This window comes from Gopherus flavomarginatus, chromosome 3, assembly GCF_025201925.1.
Source record: "Gopherus flavomarginatus isolate rGopFla2 chromosome 3, rGopFla2.mat.asm, whole genome shotgun sequence".
NCBI classification, from domain to species: Eukaryota; Metazoa; Chordata; order Testudines; family Testudinidae; genus Gopherus; species Gopherus flavomarginatus.
In genome coordinates this window covers 269344511-269361293 of record NC_066619.1, presented here as the reverse complement: position 1 = coordinate 269361293, position 16783 = coordinate 269344511, and positions in this window count along the sequence as shown.

The following is a 16783-nucleotide window of genomic DNA, read 5'->3' as shown; positions in this document are numbered from 1 at the left end:
TTCCATCAGCAGTTCGTGGCAATATTCTTCTAGTTCACCAGCCCCTGGCTCTGTTAGGGAGACTGTTTTCTCTTCCAGGGTCTTCAGGAAGTTTTCATAGATTTCACCTGTTTATTCATATATCCACTAAGATTTTCACACTGCCACCCATTACCATACGTATCTGAGCACCTTTCATATAAACTCCATAACAACAGCAAAATCCCTAGTGGGCTTCATTGAGTCTCTGGCTCTTCACCTTCCTCAGAGTCCTGGTTGGGGGAGATTTTTTGGGAGGTCGGTTGGGTTTTGGAGGGATTAGAGAATAAAAACAGTGCTGGAATTGTGAGTGTCACTCATGGCAGACAGGCTGTCTCAAAGAGGAAGGTATTGCAACATTTTCTAAAGATGGTCAGACTCTGCATTCACCTGATCACCTCTGGAAGTTTGTTCCATAGCCAAATCTCCTTGACAGAGAATGCTTTATCCCCAGATCTCACATGCTTCAGTCTTGCTGTTTGTGATCTGCATTGCCACAGAGGAGTGCGGCTGTTATGATGAGCCATAGATTGAAATTTGGTCTTTGATGGGATCCATCACCTGCATTGAGAATTAGGGTCAAGGCCATAAGTTGGTATTGGAAACTGACTGGGAGCCGGTGGAGGGGCTTGAACATGGGCCTGATGTGCTTATAATGGTCTAAGCCACACAGATAGGGGACAACAGCATTCTGTCGCAGTGACAGCCTGTGCATCATCTTCACATGCAGCTTCAGATATAGTGAATAATGGTAATCTAGCCTGGAGGTGGCATATGCATGGATCAGTGTGGCCAGATCCTTGTCCACGCAGAAGGAACAAAGTTTCCCAGCAAGTTGGAAGTGAAAGAAGGCATTTTTGGAAACCGATGTTACTTGTTCATCCAAGCTTAGTGAGGGGTCAAACAGGACCCCAAGACTTCCCACCACTTTGATGAATGTGGGCTATATATCTTAAATGGAAGGTGGAGACAATGTCTTAGCCAGCTTTTCAAAGTGTTTCATTTTCTAGTCAGCATCACCTTGGTCTTGCCTGGGTTCTGCTAGAGGCAGCTGCTCTTTATGCAACAGCTAATTTCCTGTAGGCGTTCTACCACAGTCAATGGCCCCTATCTTGAAAACTTCTCCATGGTGATGCAGGGGTCGTCTATCTGCAGGATTGGATGGATCCCTGTGGAACCCCACATGCGAGGGCCTAGAAAGAGGAGAAACAGTTACCTATCACCACTCCTCTGAGTTCTGCTGGGGAGGAACAATTTGAAGGCCAAAAGGGGACCATGATGGTAATTTAGTCTGGCTTCCTGCATAACACAGGCCGGAGAACCTCACCCAGTAATTTCTGCATCAAGAGCTTCTGAGGATGCTCTTGGCTGGCCATGGTGAGGGTAGACACCCTTAGTCTGTGTCTGAGGAAGGGGAGATCTAAGTGTGGAGTGTTTTCAGTGTGACTGGTGTCTAATCTTAGGCAGAAGATGCAGTCTTAACAGCCAGAGCTTATTTTAGCTATAAATAGTATCTACGTTTGTAGAAAAAATATGTATTATTTCAGAAACAGCCGATGATCAATATAGAAAAGAATAGATAGCAGTGCACGGCCCATATTGTCAGCAGGTATAAATGGGCATAATTCCATTGAAACCAATGGACAATGCCTATTTATGCCAGCTGAGGATATGACTCATGATGTCCTAAGGGACAGAGTAAGGGCTGTTCAGTCAGTAGTAATGGTTTCATTTCTGGATTTTTGAGTGTTATAGGGCCTGATGCGACCCAAGTATTCCTTACTAGTGTGAACAATCCAATAGATATCAATGGGCCCTCACGCATGAGTAAGGATTATCTGCATGAGCAGAGTTTTCTGGTTTAGGCCTTAATTTAGCAACGTTAGTTCCTGATTCAGTAAGGCCCTTAAGCACATTGAAGCCAAGCATATGCGTAGACTTGCATTCAAGTGTGCCTACTGAATTGGGCCCTTAATGTTTAATGTAATTTTTGTGTTTAATTTCTTTAGACAAATTAGAACAGTGCACTGAACAAACAGATATTATTGAGGAAGGCAAGAAGCTAAAGTCATTATTTGGCCTGTTAAGTTTAATACAAAATACAAATATTGGCAGTTTCATGCCACCTGAATCACATGCCTGTGATTGTAATATGTTGAGTCAGGAATGCCTATTAATACTGGGTAATTCACTTGGGTGATGTTTGTAAACGGCAGACAGAACGAATTCCAAAGTACTCCAGAGAAGCCCCTTAATAAAAAAAACAACAAATAATTGTAAGTTGTTTTCTATTTGCTTCCAAGAAACTTTGAATAGGCCTTCTTTGCTTGTCCACACTGGAGCAATATAACTGGAGAGTTTGGCAGAAAACCACATACTGGCAGAAATCACCAATAAAAGCTCATGGAGTGAGTCAAAAAATACAAATAAAAAAGTCACACGGTATCATTTTTTAACTTTGGGCAAGTTGTGTTGAATCATTCCAAGGGTTTGTGACCACCATGGGATCTGAAGGACATTTATCTTGTTTGAGCTGTTTTGCACTGTAAAAATAGATTTCCCACTGCTGAGGAAACCATTTCCTTTGTCACAAGTCTGTCTCACCTCAAGTCTAGCCAGGAGACAAGGGAGACATATTGTCACAACAGGAACTAAACAAAAGCTAAATTCAATGAGACGCATAATATAGGGGTTCTGTAAAATAACAAAGCTAAATATGGCTGAAAATATCTTTGCTTGGGATGTCTTAGATGTGCCAAAACGGGGCATCCATTCACTGCTGAAGGGAAGTTCTTCCTACTCTTTAGCTGGAGTAGAGATGGTCAAAGCTTTTCTAGTGGAACAGTTTTCTCTCAAAAAATGTTGATTCAATGAAATAACATTTCATGAGAATATATTGATTTTGTTCACATTTTCAACAGGAAATTATCAACATTTTTTACAGTTGTAATTATTGAAAGTTCTTTTTGAAAGGGTGCAACATTTTCATTTCAGTTTTATCATTTCAATTTTGGTATTATATTACAAATGTTTCAGTGAGGTTGTTTTGATGTTTCCAAAACATGGAAATTTTCCTTTTTGCAGTAAATTTCAAAATTTTGACTTTGTCTGCCGATTCCAGGCAAAAGGAAATTTCCAAATGGCAACATTTCAAAAAACCCTATATCCAAACACCCCTGAATTTTGGGGTGTTCTGAATCCAGATCCTGACTCAAATGTTGCCCTCTGAACATATCTTTAGCCACGGGGTTCTGAGCTGGGGGTCCACGGCGTGCTGGGGGGCCTGCAAGCAGGTTTCAGCCCTGGGCGGTGGGGCTTGGACTTCGGCTTCAGTCCTGCACAGCAGGGCTCAGGGAGGGAGGGAACACCACCTCCACCCCCAGACTCATCTCAGTGAGCCACCCAGTCTATCTGGGTTGTGGAGAGGGGGAGGGCGGCGCAAGCAAAAATTGCAGTGTCACTGCAGAAGAGAGATTTCCCCTTACCATTAGAAGGGGCTGCCTGACAGCCATTGACTCCACAAACAGGCCAGCAACTAGCCAAGGAGACAGACCACTGCTCTGCCCTGCTACAGCCGCACATTGGGAGCAGGGCCAAATGGAAGGCAGAAATCAATTGGGGGGTTCATGACCCTGTTTCTTCCCCTCCTCCAATTGTGTTGCCTGTGGTTGGGGGTCAGCAGGTTTGTCTATTTAAGTTTAGGCGTCCCTAAGTAAAAAAATGGTTGAGAACCACTGTCTTTAAGAATCACCACCCTTTGTATGGTCGCCTGAATCCCAGAGGGCCAAAGAGCACTTCACAAAGCAGCTGGATCCCACTCTCACAGATGTCAAGGGAAGTTGCTCATAGGATCAAGGTCTTAGAGTCAGACTTTCAGCACCCAGCCCCTCCCGCTGAGAAACATGGGTGCTGAACGTTTCTGAAAATCTACAACCCTTTCAGTTAGGTAGGAGCTGAGCTCTTTTGTAAATCTGTCCCACTGGCAGGCTGAATGGCAAAGGAAGCAGAATTAAGCCTGTGTTTGGAGCACCCCCTCCTCTTCCACTGCACCAGACAAGTAGATGGGCATGCAAAATGCATATGGGACTCATTAGTGGAAATTCTAAGGTATTTTTTTTGTTTTTTTTTTAGCTCCAGTAGTGAATGATGTGGGGTCTTAACAGCAGGGTACTAGTCTCCACTCCCTGTGTAAGTGCGTTGTTTATACTGTGACTGTGTCTGTCATCTGCTTTGTAACACCTACTCTGCCTGTGCTTTACCTGTTCTGTGGAGAGATGATTTCAGATTCTTGGGCCTTGGCAACCCTCCCAAGCACTCAGTTCAAACACCAAAATATCCCACATGACAAGAGGAGTGCTTTCATGGGCTCATTCCCTCTCCCTGATGCGCTTGCCCAGGGACATCTTTCCATTTTGCCTCCCCTTTAAACTCACCAACATTGATCAAGCAAACTGGCAGGCTGAACCCCAGTGAGTGCCGCTTTGTTGTAACATAATATATGAATCCTGGCTGCGGGGACTGGCTTTAAGACTGTAGTGGAACAAATGGTACATTGTTTCCCCTGGCCTTTCTCTGACCTGGCTGGCATACTGCCTGTTCTGTCAGCACCCGGTAGCACTCTTAATGACTTTCTTCTTTCTTTCTTTCCCATCATTTACTTGGTTTAACACTCAGCCTTTGAATCTGTTAGGTATGTGTGGACTTGATCTCAGGCCCATTAAAGTCAATGGCAAAACTCCCATTGACCTCAGTGATGCAGGAGCAAACTCTATATAGGCATATTTCCAGCTCAGCTATAGATACATAATTTGTATGATTTTTTCCCAGGCAAGTTGCCACACAGTCTATCGTTTTTACTGAGCTTTTCTTCCTGAAATATTTTTAATCTGGTTAAAAATGCTAAAGCAACTTCACAAAGTGAGTGTAGTAAACTGCATCTGACTAAACATTAAGAGTTGCTGTAAATCAAAGTGCATTCTCTTGCTTGAAGTTCAGTCATCCTGTTCTAATACCATCCAGCACCTATTGTCTATAGCTCTCAGAGCACTTTATAATGATAGCTAAGTGGTTTTATGGCCAATTGCTAGATGGGGAAATTGATTTGGGTTGTAGCCACTTATTGCTATGTGAATCTGGACAAGACACACACATCAACATTTTCAATCTTTGATGTATAAGTTTGGCACCTTGATTCTTATTTAGGCACCTAATTAGCTGAAAACAATTATGAGCCAAATCAGCTAGGAGAAAAATTTAATCAGAAAAATGTGAATGATGATTGAGAATTGCTTAGGAATACTTTATTTGGTGTCCCCAAAAGCTACAGTCCTAACAATCAAGGAAGAGAAGCAAATGAACACAAGGAGAAATCTATAGCCAGCAGAATTAAGGACAATAAGGAGTTTTTTAAAAAGTATATTAGGAACAATAAGAATCCTAACAATAGTATTTGTTCATTACTAGATGGAAATGTTAGCATTATCGATAATAATGCAGGAAAGGCAGAAGTGTTCAGTTAATATTTCTGCTCCATATTTGGAAAAAAAAGATGATGATAACACTCTTTCCATTCCACTACTATCTTGGTAGGATGTTAAACAGCAGCTACTAAAATTAGACATTTTAAAATCAGCTGGTCCAGATAATTGCATCCAAGAGTTTTTGAAGAGCTGGCTGAGGATTTTCAATGTTGATTTTCAATAAGGCTTGGAATACTGGGGAAGCTCCTGAAGACTGGAAGAAAGCTAATGTTGTGACAATATTTAATAAGGGTAAACAGGTGACCTGGGTAATTATCGATCCCAAGCAAGATAATGGAGTGGCTGATATGGGACTTGATAAATAAAGAATTAAAAGAGAGTAATATAATTAATGCCAATCAACATGGGTTTATGGAAAATAGATCCCATCAAAATAAATTGATATAGTTTTTTAATGCAATGGAATTTTTAATAGTAGGGTATTTAACCATTGGAACTATTTACCTAAGGTTGTGGTGGATTCTCCATCACTGATAATTTTTAAATCAAGATTGGATGTTTTTCTAAGAGATCTGCTCTAGGAATTATTTTAGTGATGTTCTATTCAGAGGACCAGTTCCATGCATGAGTGGGCAGTGTGGGGGCTCAGAGGACCAGCCCCCCGCATGGGCAGGCAGCATGTGGGCTTGGATCAGCCCTGCATGTGGAGGGTGACCAGAGGGGGAAGCAGCGGGGGGGAGGGCAGGGTGACCAGATGTCCCGATTTTATAGGGACAGTTCTGATTTTTGGGTCTTTTTCTTATATAGGCTCCTATTACCCCCCACCCCCGTCCCCATTTTTCACACTTGCTGTCTGGTCACCCTAGGGGAGGGGCTTGGGCCTGCCCAGGGCACCAGTGAGGAGGGGGACCTCAGACTGCCCCCACTCCCCCGAGAGCTGGAGGCAGGGAGGGCTTGGGCTGGCTCAGGGGGTCCCCATTTTCCCTTTAGGAAAATATGGTGACCCGATCCCTTGGCTAGAGCATGGAGCAACTCACCCTAGGTGAAAAATTTGTTACACATTTGGGATACAGGGAAGGATTGGGAGGGCAGGGGATGAGAAGGTTATTGCATGAGCTCTCCAATTCCTGAGCTGCTCCCCTTCATTCTCTGGCTGCACCATTCCAAAACATAAAGGCAATTTCTTAGTGAGCAGCCAGTATTGATCCATAGGCCAGCTTGGGACCTGCTCCATCTCTGTGTATTGTTATTGACTTGGGTGGGATATGGATCAGACTGTTAGGCACCAGAGTGGCTGAAGGAAACAAAACAGTGTAATAGAAATCACCCTAGTTCTAAAGGTGCCCTTGATTTAAAGCCGCAAGGAAAGGGCAGAATGGGCTTGTGATTAAGATACTGCAATGAGACTTAATGTATGTGGGCTCAGTTCCTAGCTCTGCCATTGACTTCCTGTGTGAGCAGAAGCAAGTCATCTAATCCTTCTGGGCCTCAGTTCCCCATCTGTAAAATGGGGTTAATAATACAGGGTACTGGCAGAGTAAATTAATTAATGTTCATGGTGTGCTCAGAGACAACCGTGATGGCAGGCCATAGAAGTAGGTTGATTTAAAACCAGGTTCATTTTTATCTAAGAAATATATAATATCCAGGGAAATCCCTCCTAGGAGCATAGGACTGGCGGGGACCTCCTGGGTCATCGGGTCCAGTCTCCTGGTATCACAGGCAACATTATCATATAATCCTGCTCATAAATGTTTCAGACTCCAGCTCAATGAAACAGTTACCTTTGAAGGTTTTCTTCAATAACCAGATATGTTTGCTTTAAGGAGAAGGCGATAACAAGCTTAGTGTCTTTGAGAAATCCTGTATCATCAACCTCAAGAGTTCAAACATCTATTCTGTTCTCCATGGGTTCTTCACCATAGTATCTGAGCCCCTTCTAGGAGGGCATTAAGCAGTGTGACTAACATCTGTTACATGTAGTTCATTTTGTGTCTCATCATCTCCTCAGGGGGAGAAGTGTGTGTGCAGTGTTTTGTTTTGGTGGAGTTTGTTTTAAATGCACACTATAAATCAGGCCCCAAAAATCATAAGGTGGGCTTAAAAGTTGTAAGTTTTTTTTAAAAGAAGAGTGAAGGCTGTGTTCTTTTTGTCTTCTAGTTTCTAAACCTTTGTGTTCCACCATGAAACTAGTTAGTCTTGAAACTCAATTTTTGTTTTCAATGAAAGCTGAGATTGTCACCTAATCAGCTGACTCCAGGAGCTGGGGTTTTCAGGTAAAAAACACAAGACTCACAATAAAAGCATAAGAGTTGGCAGCACTGAGGATCAGCCAGGGCATTTACACTTCAGCCCATGATTTGAACACAAATGTCCAGAGGTAAAAAGGCTAGTGTGTTAATCTACCCTCTCACCTGGCAGCCTCCTTGCAACAAAACAGATTGATGTAGCTTGAAGGGATACTTACTCTGCAGACAGATCCCATTCAGTGAATGACAGGAAAAAAAAACAAAATCCCACCCTCCCAAAACTAGCATTGAAATGTCTCAGCAGAATAAATACAACCACTACATAAACCCCACTGTTTACTTTTGATGCACTCACTCGCTATTTACTGCACACTTAAATCACAGGCCTTTCAGTCATGGAGCTGACTGTTTGCTCATGGTTATATTTGTGTCCCCAGCAGTCCTTAAATTGTTGAGAGGGGCAGAAGTCAGTGGGCTGAAGTATGGGAAAGAGTTTGGACTGTAACAGACCAAGATCTTCAGAAACTATTTGAGGGCAATGTTGTTCTTAGTTTCTCAGCAGCTGTGACTCATTGATTAGGTGTTAAGCACCAGAATGAACCTGCTCATACTGCACTGAGCAGAAACATATCTAAGTCTGCTAATGGTTAAGTGAGATGTAACCCTTCTGCCAGATGGTGTTGGCAGCAGCCAGGGTGGGTTCAAATAGCTAGGGGGTTCCTCGGAAAAACTAACAAACACATCGGCTCAATCGTCCACCCGGAATTACTGGGGTCACTAAACACCTTCTCTGCCCTTAATAAGCAAAATTTCCCCACTCACCAGCACTATGAAACAGAGAAAACTTTATGAATGGAAAAGAGAATGCAGCATCAATTAGGGAAAACATAGCAACAAAATATACATGAATGATAAAATAACTCTCCAAAGTAACTTTAGCAGTAGTGCCCTCTCCTCCCTCCCTCACATCAAATAGGCAAATGTCCTTTTGCCACCTCTCTTCCCCCTTTATCATCTGCTAAATCCCACTCACAGTTTTTGAGGTGCACTTGGACCAGCCTGTTTTGAGTCTCTTAGGAAGTCCTGTCCTGAGACTCCACCAGTTAGTGATTTCAGCTTTGAGTGACTGGATAGAAGAGGCCTAACGAAGGTTCAGTTAGGCCTTGTCTACACTACAAAGTTGCAGCGCTGGTGAGGAGGTTACAGCGCTGCAACTTAGGATGTGTACACACCTGCAGGGCATTACCAGCGCTGCAACTCCCTGTTTGCAGCGCTGACTGTACACCCGGTCGTGCCTCGGGTGTAGAGGATCCAGCGCTGGATCACCAGCGCTGGTCATCAGGTATAGACACTCACCAGCGTTTTTGTTGACCTCCGTGGAATAAGCAGGTATCCCCGCGGTGTGCTCTGGCGTTCCCCGACCCCCCCTCCAAGCAGGTCTCCTTCCCCGCGGTTTGCTCTGGAGTTCCCCGACCCCCCCTCCAAGCAGGTCTCCTTCCCCGCGGTGTGCAACAGCGCTGCAGCGTGGCCACATCTAACACCACTTGCAGCTCTGGTTGCTGTAAGTGTGGCCACTCTGCAGCGCTGGCCCTATACAGCTGTACTAATACAGCTGTAACAACCAGCGCTGCAAAATTGTAGATGTAGACATACCCTTAGCTTCAACAAAGAGCTCTGTGTTGCTTCCTAGCAAGGAGGCACCTTCCCCTCCTATAATACAACGCAGGAATTGGGGAATCACTAACCTTTAGGACTCTCAAGCAAAGTCCTTACCAGAGGGGATTCACTCCTTGCCACAAACTAGGGAGCCATTTTCCCCCTCTGATTTTTCACTGCCAAATGAATTCTGAGTTGATGACCATTTATGGTGTGGCTCCCAAAGTGTCCCTGGAGGAATTCTGGCTAGAAAACGTATACATTTAATGCTCTTTTAGTAGCTGTACTTCCCCCTATTCACTAACAGATGGGGGCAGAGCACTGTTTTCCTTTCTGGAACTTCAGGCCACAGGGCTTAACAGATACAAATCAAACCCAGATGTACTGCACCTTACAAGGCAGGATGATTGGGGATTTTCCCCTGCTGAGAGTTCTCAGCAACTGACTGAAATATTACACACAAAAAATGATGTTAAAAGAACATTACTAAGGTTGAAAAGTCAAGCACTTAAAAGTTATGAATTGCCAGAGTTAAGGTTGCCCATGAAACCTCACTTCAGTCCCTGATGTGTATGCGTTGTGATATGGTCTTTGATTACATGCTCACACACTATTTTTTTGCATAGAACCCTTGCCTTATTCAGTGCACAGAATGGACAGTGCTCACTTCATGAGCATCTATTCAATATTTATTTTCTCCTCATTGTTTAATGAGTGGCCAGAGGCCCTATTTACTGCACCCTAATCAAAACCCTGCTCTGAAGACAGAATTATTAATTTCCTCATGGGCTTTGCCATAGCATTCATCACTGTAGTACACAACAACCAGTGAGGGGAGAGAGTGAGATTATCCCCTAGTTACAGATAGGGATCTGAGGAACACAGAGATTAAGGGAAATGATCTACTGTTTTTGGGTAGAGAATTTGATATGCCTAAAACCTGAAATTTTAGATTACTTAGCATTACATAAAACCTAAACTATTCAAGGCGCCGCTCCTGTTGACTTCACTAACAGCTGTGAATGCTCAGTATTTCTGCAAATACAACCTCAGACTCCCAAATCAGGCACCCAGAAAATTAGGAACACACAGTTAGTTAGCTCCTTTCAAAAGTTTGGTTTTAGTGACTTGTCCAGCATCACACGGGAACTCGGCAGCAGAGGCAGGAATAGAATTAGACTCTTCAGGTCAGCACTCTACATGCCTTAACCATCCTTTCTCTTTCTGCAGTCTCCTGCCTCGTTCACTGGGCACCTTCCATCCCACCCTGTGTGTCCCCCATTGTGTACTCCATGAGGTGAGGGCAGCCTTGCCTCCTGCTTCTCTAGCTTTCCTCAAGCAGGTCCTGCAGGAGGATGCTTTCTGCCTGTCTCTCACCTGTGGCTCTCTGGAACTAATCACCAGCCCCTGCCCCCCAGACCGCCCCAACTGCCCACAACACACAACCTATATTGGCTGAACACCATCCAGCTGGTCTGCCTCTGACCCGCACCCAGAAAACATCTGTATATGCTGGTGCTTCATGCCATCCATATCCTTGCCTTAGTGTCTGGCCCCGACACCAAGTGGCAGGATCTGCTGCCATCTCAGGAGACTCAGGAATCCTGATGGGCCAGCATGTACTCCACTCTGGTCCCATGGCCTGCTGGAGACATCAGCTGGTGGCTCTTTCATGGAGACGTGAGCATGGGCATATATTTGCCATGGTTAATGAACTCCCCCAACACCTTCTCCTTTCTGAGGTGAGAAGGAGACTCTGGCACACATCTACGTTGGATGTGTCAGGTTGCAGCACCCCGAGTGCAGTCTCTGAGGTTCAGACTGCACTTTTCCCCACCATCCAGATCCTAGCACTTGCCATCCATGGACTTCCTCATCAACCTCCTCCTGGAGCTGGCCAAGACAGCCATCCATCATACCAGGAGGAAGAAGCTTGACAGAGAGTGGCCTGTGACAGTGGGGCCTACTTCTAATCCCTTGTCCAATCACACCTCCAGGCACTCCTCCTCTGGGCAGTTTCTACTGACTCCCTAGAAGAATTTGAGGAGTAGTGGGCACTGTCTGGAGTATTTACTTCTGGCTTGGGTTCACTGGCCTTTAGCTTTGGGTAGGCTTATACTTGACATCTCCTGGCAGCCACAATAGGTACACACCTTCCATCTTATCCTGCACATCCCCCATCATATGGTTCCTCCCGGGATAAGATGGAGCTTAACCTAAGCTCACCCATCCCAATACCTGCAATAGGTACCTACCATCCAACTTCTGCCACAAAGAAGGCAGGGGTCCTACAGACAAGGGCCTTCTTCACTACACAGTCCTGATACATCCCCAGAACAGGTTCTTCTTCTTCGAGTGATTGCTCATATCCATTCCAGTTAGGTGTGCGCATGCTGCGTGCACGTTCATCGGAAGATTTTTTACACTAGCAACACTCGGTGGGTTGGCTGGGCGCCCCCTGGAGTGGCGCCGCTATGGCACTGGATATATACCCCAGCCGACCCAACCGCCCCTCAGTTCCTTCTTACCGCCCATGTCAGTCATTGGAACAGTGGAGTGTGGCTTAGCTGACCTCCACTCCCCTAGCTACTCGTAGTTTCTCATTCATTATCGTGTAGATAGTTATAATTCTCAGAGAGAGAGAGAGAGAGAGAGAGAGTTATACGTTTCTTCCTTAATGGCATAGTTAGTTTAGTAATAGTTAGCGAGGTTCGGGGAGTAGCCCCTTCCCCGCACCCGGTGCCGGAGCCCATGCCTGGCTCACCGGGTTTCAAACCGTGCTCAGCCTGCCACAGGCCGATGCCAACAGGTGATCCGCACGACTCCTGTTCGAAGTGCCTCGGGGAATCGCACTTGACAGCTAAGTGCCCCATTAGCAAGGCTTTCAAGCCGCGAACAAAAAAGGAGCGGGACATCAGGCTTAAACAGTTCCACATGGAGGCGGCTCTCACCCCTCCACTTTCGGCACCGAGTGCTGGTCAGTCGGTGACCAGAAGAGGCTCCGCGGCACCGGACCACACTGGTACACACAAAGACTCTAGGCACCGGATGTCGCTGGCACCGAAGTCGGCTCCATGACGCTCCCTCTCCCCGAGGTTGAGAGAGGCCAAGAATCCTGCTGCTTCGGCACCGCCCGCACCGCAGCCATAGAGTACGCCTAGGTCGGATTGCCCGGCGCCGACACCCACTGCGGCACCAACTAAATCGGCACTGTCGATTCCGGTCCCACAAGGGCCGTCGAGTCCGGCACCTGTTAGCTCCCTGGCGCATGTCGCGGTAGAGCTCACCATGCCGTCCACGCCAGAGGCGTTCTCAGTGGCGAGGGACTTGATCACCTTGACAGACTCGGCACTGCCTCTACTTCCAGCACCGCCGGTGAGGGTAATCCAATCCATAGGCAAGCCGACCTTGATGAGACCACCCTCTGTCGGCGCAGTGAACCGGCACCGCTTATGATCGCGGTCCCGCAGACGCTCCAGGTCCAGACGGCGCTCCTGCTGTTGACGCCGCTCACAATCCCAGCACCGTTCTATTACACAGCACCGGTCAGACGCACGGCACCAGTTGGACTCCCGTTCACAGGGTCACTACCTGCGGCACTGCTCCAGGCACCGTGCCTCCCGAAGCCATTCAAAATGCCAGGATTCGAGATCTCGGTCGACCTCCCGGCACCGATCTGGTCGCAGGTCCCGCTCTCGATCCCTGTACTGATATGCGTCCCGGAACTGGTCCCTGATTCGTAGGGGAGCAAGGTCCTTTGGAACATCTGCACAAAGCTTCTCCGCTCCTCCATGGCCATCCAGACATACGTCAGTGTCCTCCCACGCGGACAGCTACTATGGCCAAGACGGCGATTCCGATGTACCCACCAGAGTGTTTCAAGAAGCCCGGTCTCAGGACCCAGGACCTCACCGATGGTCCTTTTGGACACCTTGGGCATACCACCAGGTCCAAGGTGCTCTGCTAGTTCCGGCCCGCTCCGCTTCATCAGAGCACCGAGCACCAGAGGCCATAGTTAGCCGTCCTCCTCCACCCGGGACTGAAGCACCATTAGTCCACCCACCGGGTTCCCTGGTGCTGCTGGAGCAGGAATCGGTGCATGAGCAAGAGACCATACAGGACCCACTCATCCCCGGCATTTCATCTTCTTCCTCTCCAGATGAGGCAGTGGCAGGGACTTCCTCCTCAGGGCCGCCTCCAATAGACGTAAGAGCCCATCAGGACCTCCTCAGGAGAGTAGCACTCAACATGAACCTCCAGATGGAGGAGGTCCTGGAGGTCGAACACTTTGTAGTGAGCATCCTGTCGGCAGATACCCCCCTAGGGTGGCTTTGCGCTTTAACAGGACCATCCAGGCCAATGCAGACACCTTATGGCTGTCCCCAGCCTCCATCCCACCTACAGCAAAGGGGGTTGAGCGTAAATACATGAAACCCTCTTGGGGGTACGAGTATCTATATGTCCACCCTCCTGGCTAGTTGTCCAATCGGTCAATGAGAGGGAGCGCCATGGCCAACAGGCACCAGCCCCAAAGTCAAAGGAGGTTAGGCGAACGGACCTACTCGGCCACAAGGTGTATTCGGCAGGTGCCCTACAGCTCCAGGTGGCAAATCAGCAGGCTCCACTGAGCCATTATAGCTACAACACCTGGGCAGAGGTGGGTAGATTTACTACTCCCACCAGGAATTCTCTGCATTCCTAGAGGAAGGGAAAAAGGTGGCCAGACCCTCCCTCCAGGCTTCTCTAGATGCGGCCAACTCGGCAGCCAGAACTCTGGCCTCCGGTATCACCATGAGACGCATCTCATGGCTACAGGTTTCCAATCTCCCGCCTGAGTTACAATATACCATCTAGGACTTTCCCTTTGATGGTAAGTGTCTGTTCTCGGAGAAGACTGACCCCAGGCTACAAAGCTTGAAAGACAACAGGGTCATTGTGCGTTCTTTGGGCATGCATACACCTGTGACCCAACGCAGACCTTTCCGTCCCCAGACTCACCGCCTGTACTTTGTGCCCAGACACAGGCAAGACTTTAGCAGATGGCGCGGGCGGGGTGGCCGTAGACGCCAGTCTGGACCCCAAGGGGGCCAAAACCACGGCCCTTCAAAACCACCAGCGGGACCTAAGTCTGCCTTTTGAAGGTACGCCTGAGGACGGTGTACCAGTTTCAGGACAAGATCCTTTTCCTCCCTTCTCCAACCACCTGTCCTACTTCCTCCCGCGAGATCTCAATTGACCTCAGACCTCTGGGTCCTACGCACGGTAAAACAAGGATACCACCTCCAATTTGTTTCATCCCCACCTTCCCACCCTCCAACCCAGTCCCTCTTCAGGGACCCCTCTCACGAGCAATTCCTCCTACAAGAGGTGCAGACGCTACTCGCCATAGGAGCAATAGAGGAGGTACCACAAGACGAAAAGGGCAAAGAGTTTTACTCCTGTTACTTTCTGATCCCCAAGTCGAAAGGAGGCCTCAAGCCCATCCTAGACCTGCGAGGCCTCAACAAGTTCGTGAAAAAGTTGAAGTTCCGCATGGTCTCCCGGGGGACCATTATCCCATCCTTGAATCCTGGAGACTGGTACGCTGCCCTCGATATGAAGGATGCATACTTTCACATCGCCCTTTTTCCTCCACACAGGAGGTATCTTCGCTTTGTAGCCAACCACCAGCACTTCCAATTTACGGTCCTCCCCTTTGGCCTCTCCATGGCCCCAAGGGGGTTTACAAAGTGTATGGCCGTAGTCGCCGCACACCTCCGCCGATGTCGGATACACATATTCCCATATCTGGACGACTGGCTCATCAGAGGGACCTCCGAGACACAGGTCAGGCAGCATGTAGGCATTGTCAGGGACCTATTCACACGCTTAGGCCTGATGCTCAATACGGAGAAATCCACACTGGTCTAGCCACACAACCTGTCTAGTCAACCTGTCTAGTCAACCTGTCTAGCCACACAAAGGCTAGACTTCATAGGAGCTACCTTGGACTCCAATCTAGCCAAGGCCTACCTACCCTAGCTGTGATTCCAGGCAATGGCAATGATCATTCGAGGTCTGCAGAACTTCCCGACGACCTCGGCTGGCACCTGTCTCGGTCTCCTAGGTCACATGGCTGCCTGTACTTATGTGACCAAATATGCCAGGCTCCGCCTCCGACCCCTCCACGTGGCTCAATTCAGTCTACCGTCCGGGCAGGGACCCAACAGACACAATAGTCACCATTCCCCCGAGCACCCTACGCTCCCTCGACTGGTGGCTAACCCCCTCCCTGATATGTGCAGGGTTACCGTTCCATCCGCCACAACCTTCACTGTCCCTGACGACGGACGCGTCATCTCTCGGATGGGGGGATCACCTCGGACACCTTCGTACCCAAGGCCTTTGGTCATCGCAGGAGTTGACACTTCACATAAAAGTCTGAGAGCTGAGAGCGGTCCGCCTGGCGTGCCAGACATTCCAGCAGCATCTACACGGCCGTTGTGTCTCAGTGTTTACAAACAACACAACGGCCATGTATTATATCAACAAACAGGGAGGAACTCGATCTTCCCCCCTCTGCCGGGAGACCATCCGACTCTGGGACTTTTGCATAGCCCACTCGATAGACCTGGTAGCGTCCTTTCTCCCAGGGGTTCAGAACACTCTAGCTGATCAGCTGAGCAGATCCTTCCTCTGTCACGAATGGTCGATAAGACCAGATGTTATTCATTCGGTCTTCCTGAAGTGGGGCTTTCCCCACATAGACCTGTTCGCCTCTCGCACGAACAGGAAATGCCAAGCGTTCTGCTCCTTCCAGGGTCTTTCACCGGGATCAATCTCTGACGCATTCCTCATGTCGTGGAAACACCGGCTGCTCTATGTCTTCCCTCCATTCCCGCTGGTTCACAAGGTCCTGATAAAAATCTGCAGGGACAGAGTGCACCTAATCATGATCGCTCCAGCGTGGCCTAGACAGCATTGGTACACCACACTGCTCAACCTGTCCATAGCCAGCCCAATTACCCTGCCTCTCCACCTGGACCTCATAACGCAGGACCACGGCACTCTTCGCCACCCGGACCTGCAGGCTCTTCACCTCACGGCGTGGCTCCTGCGTGGCTAAGCAGGTCAGAGTTACACTGCTCCGCTCTGGTACAACATATACTCCTGAGTAGCAGAAAGCCCTCCACTCGGTCAACATATCTGGCCAAGTGGAAACGTTTCTCCTGCTGGTGTGAAACACAGAATACTACTCCCTCTCAGGTCTCGATCCCCACTATCTTGGACTACCTCTGGTCCCTTAAGCAGCAGAGCCTGGCGATATCTTCTTTGAGGGTGCACTTGGCGGCCATCTCCACATTCCATCCAAGACAGAGTGGCCACTCCGTGTTTTCCTAC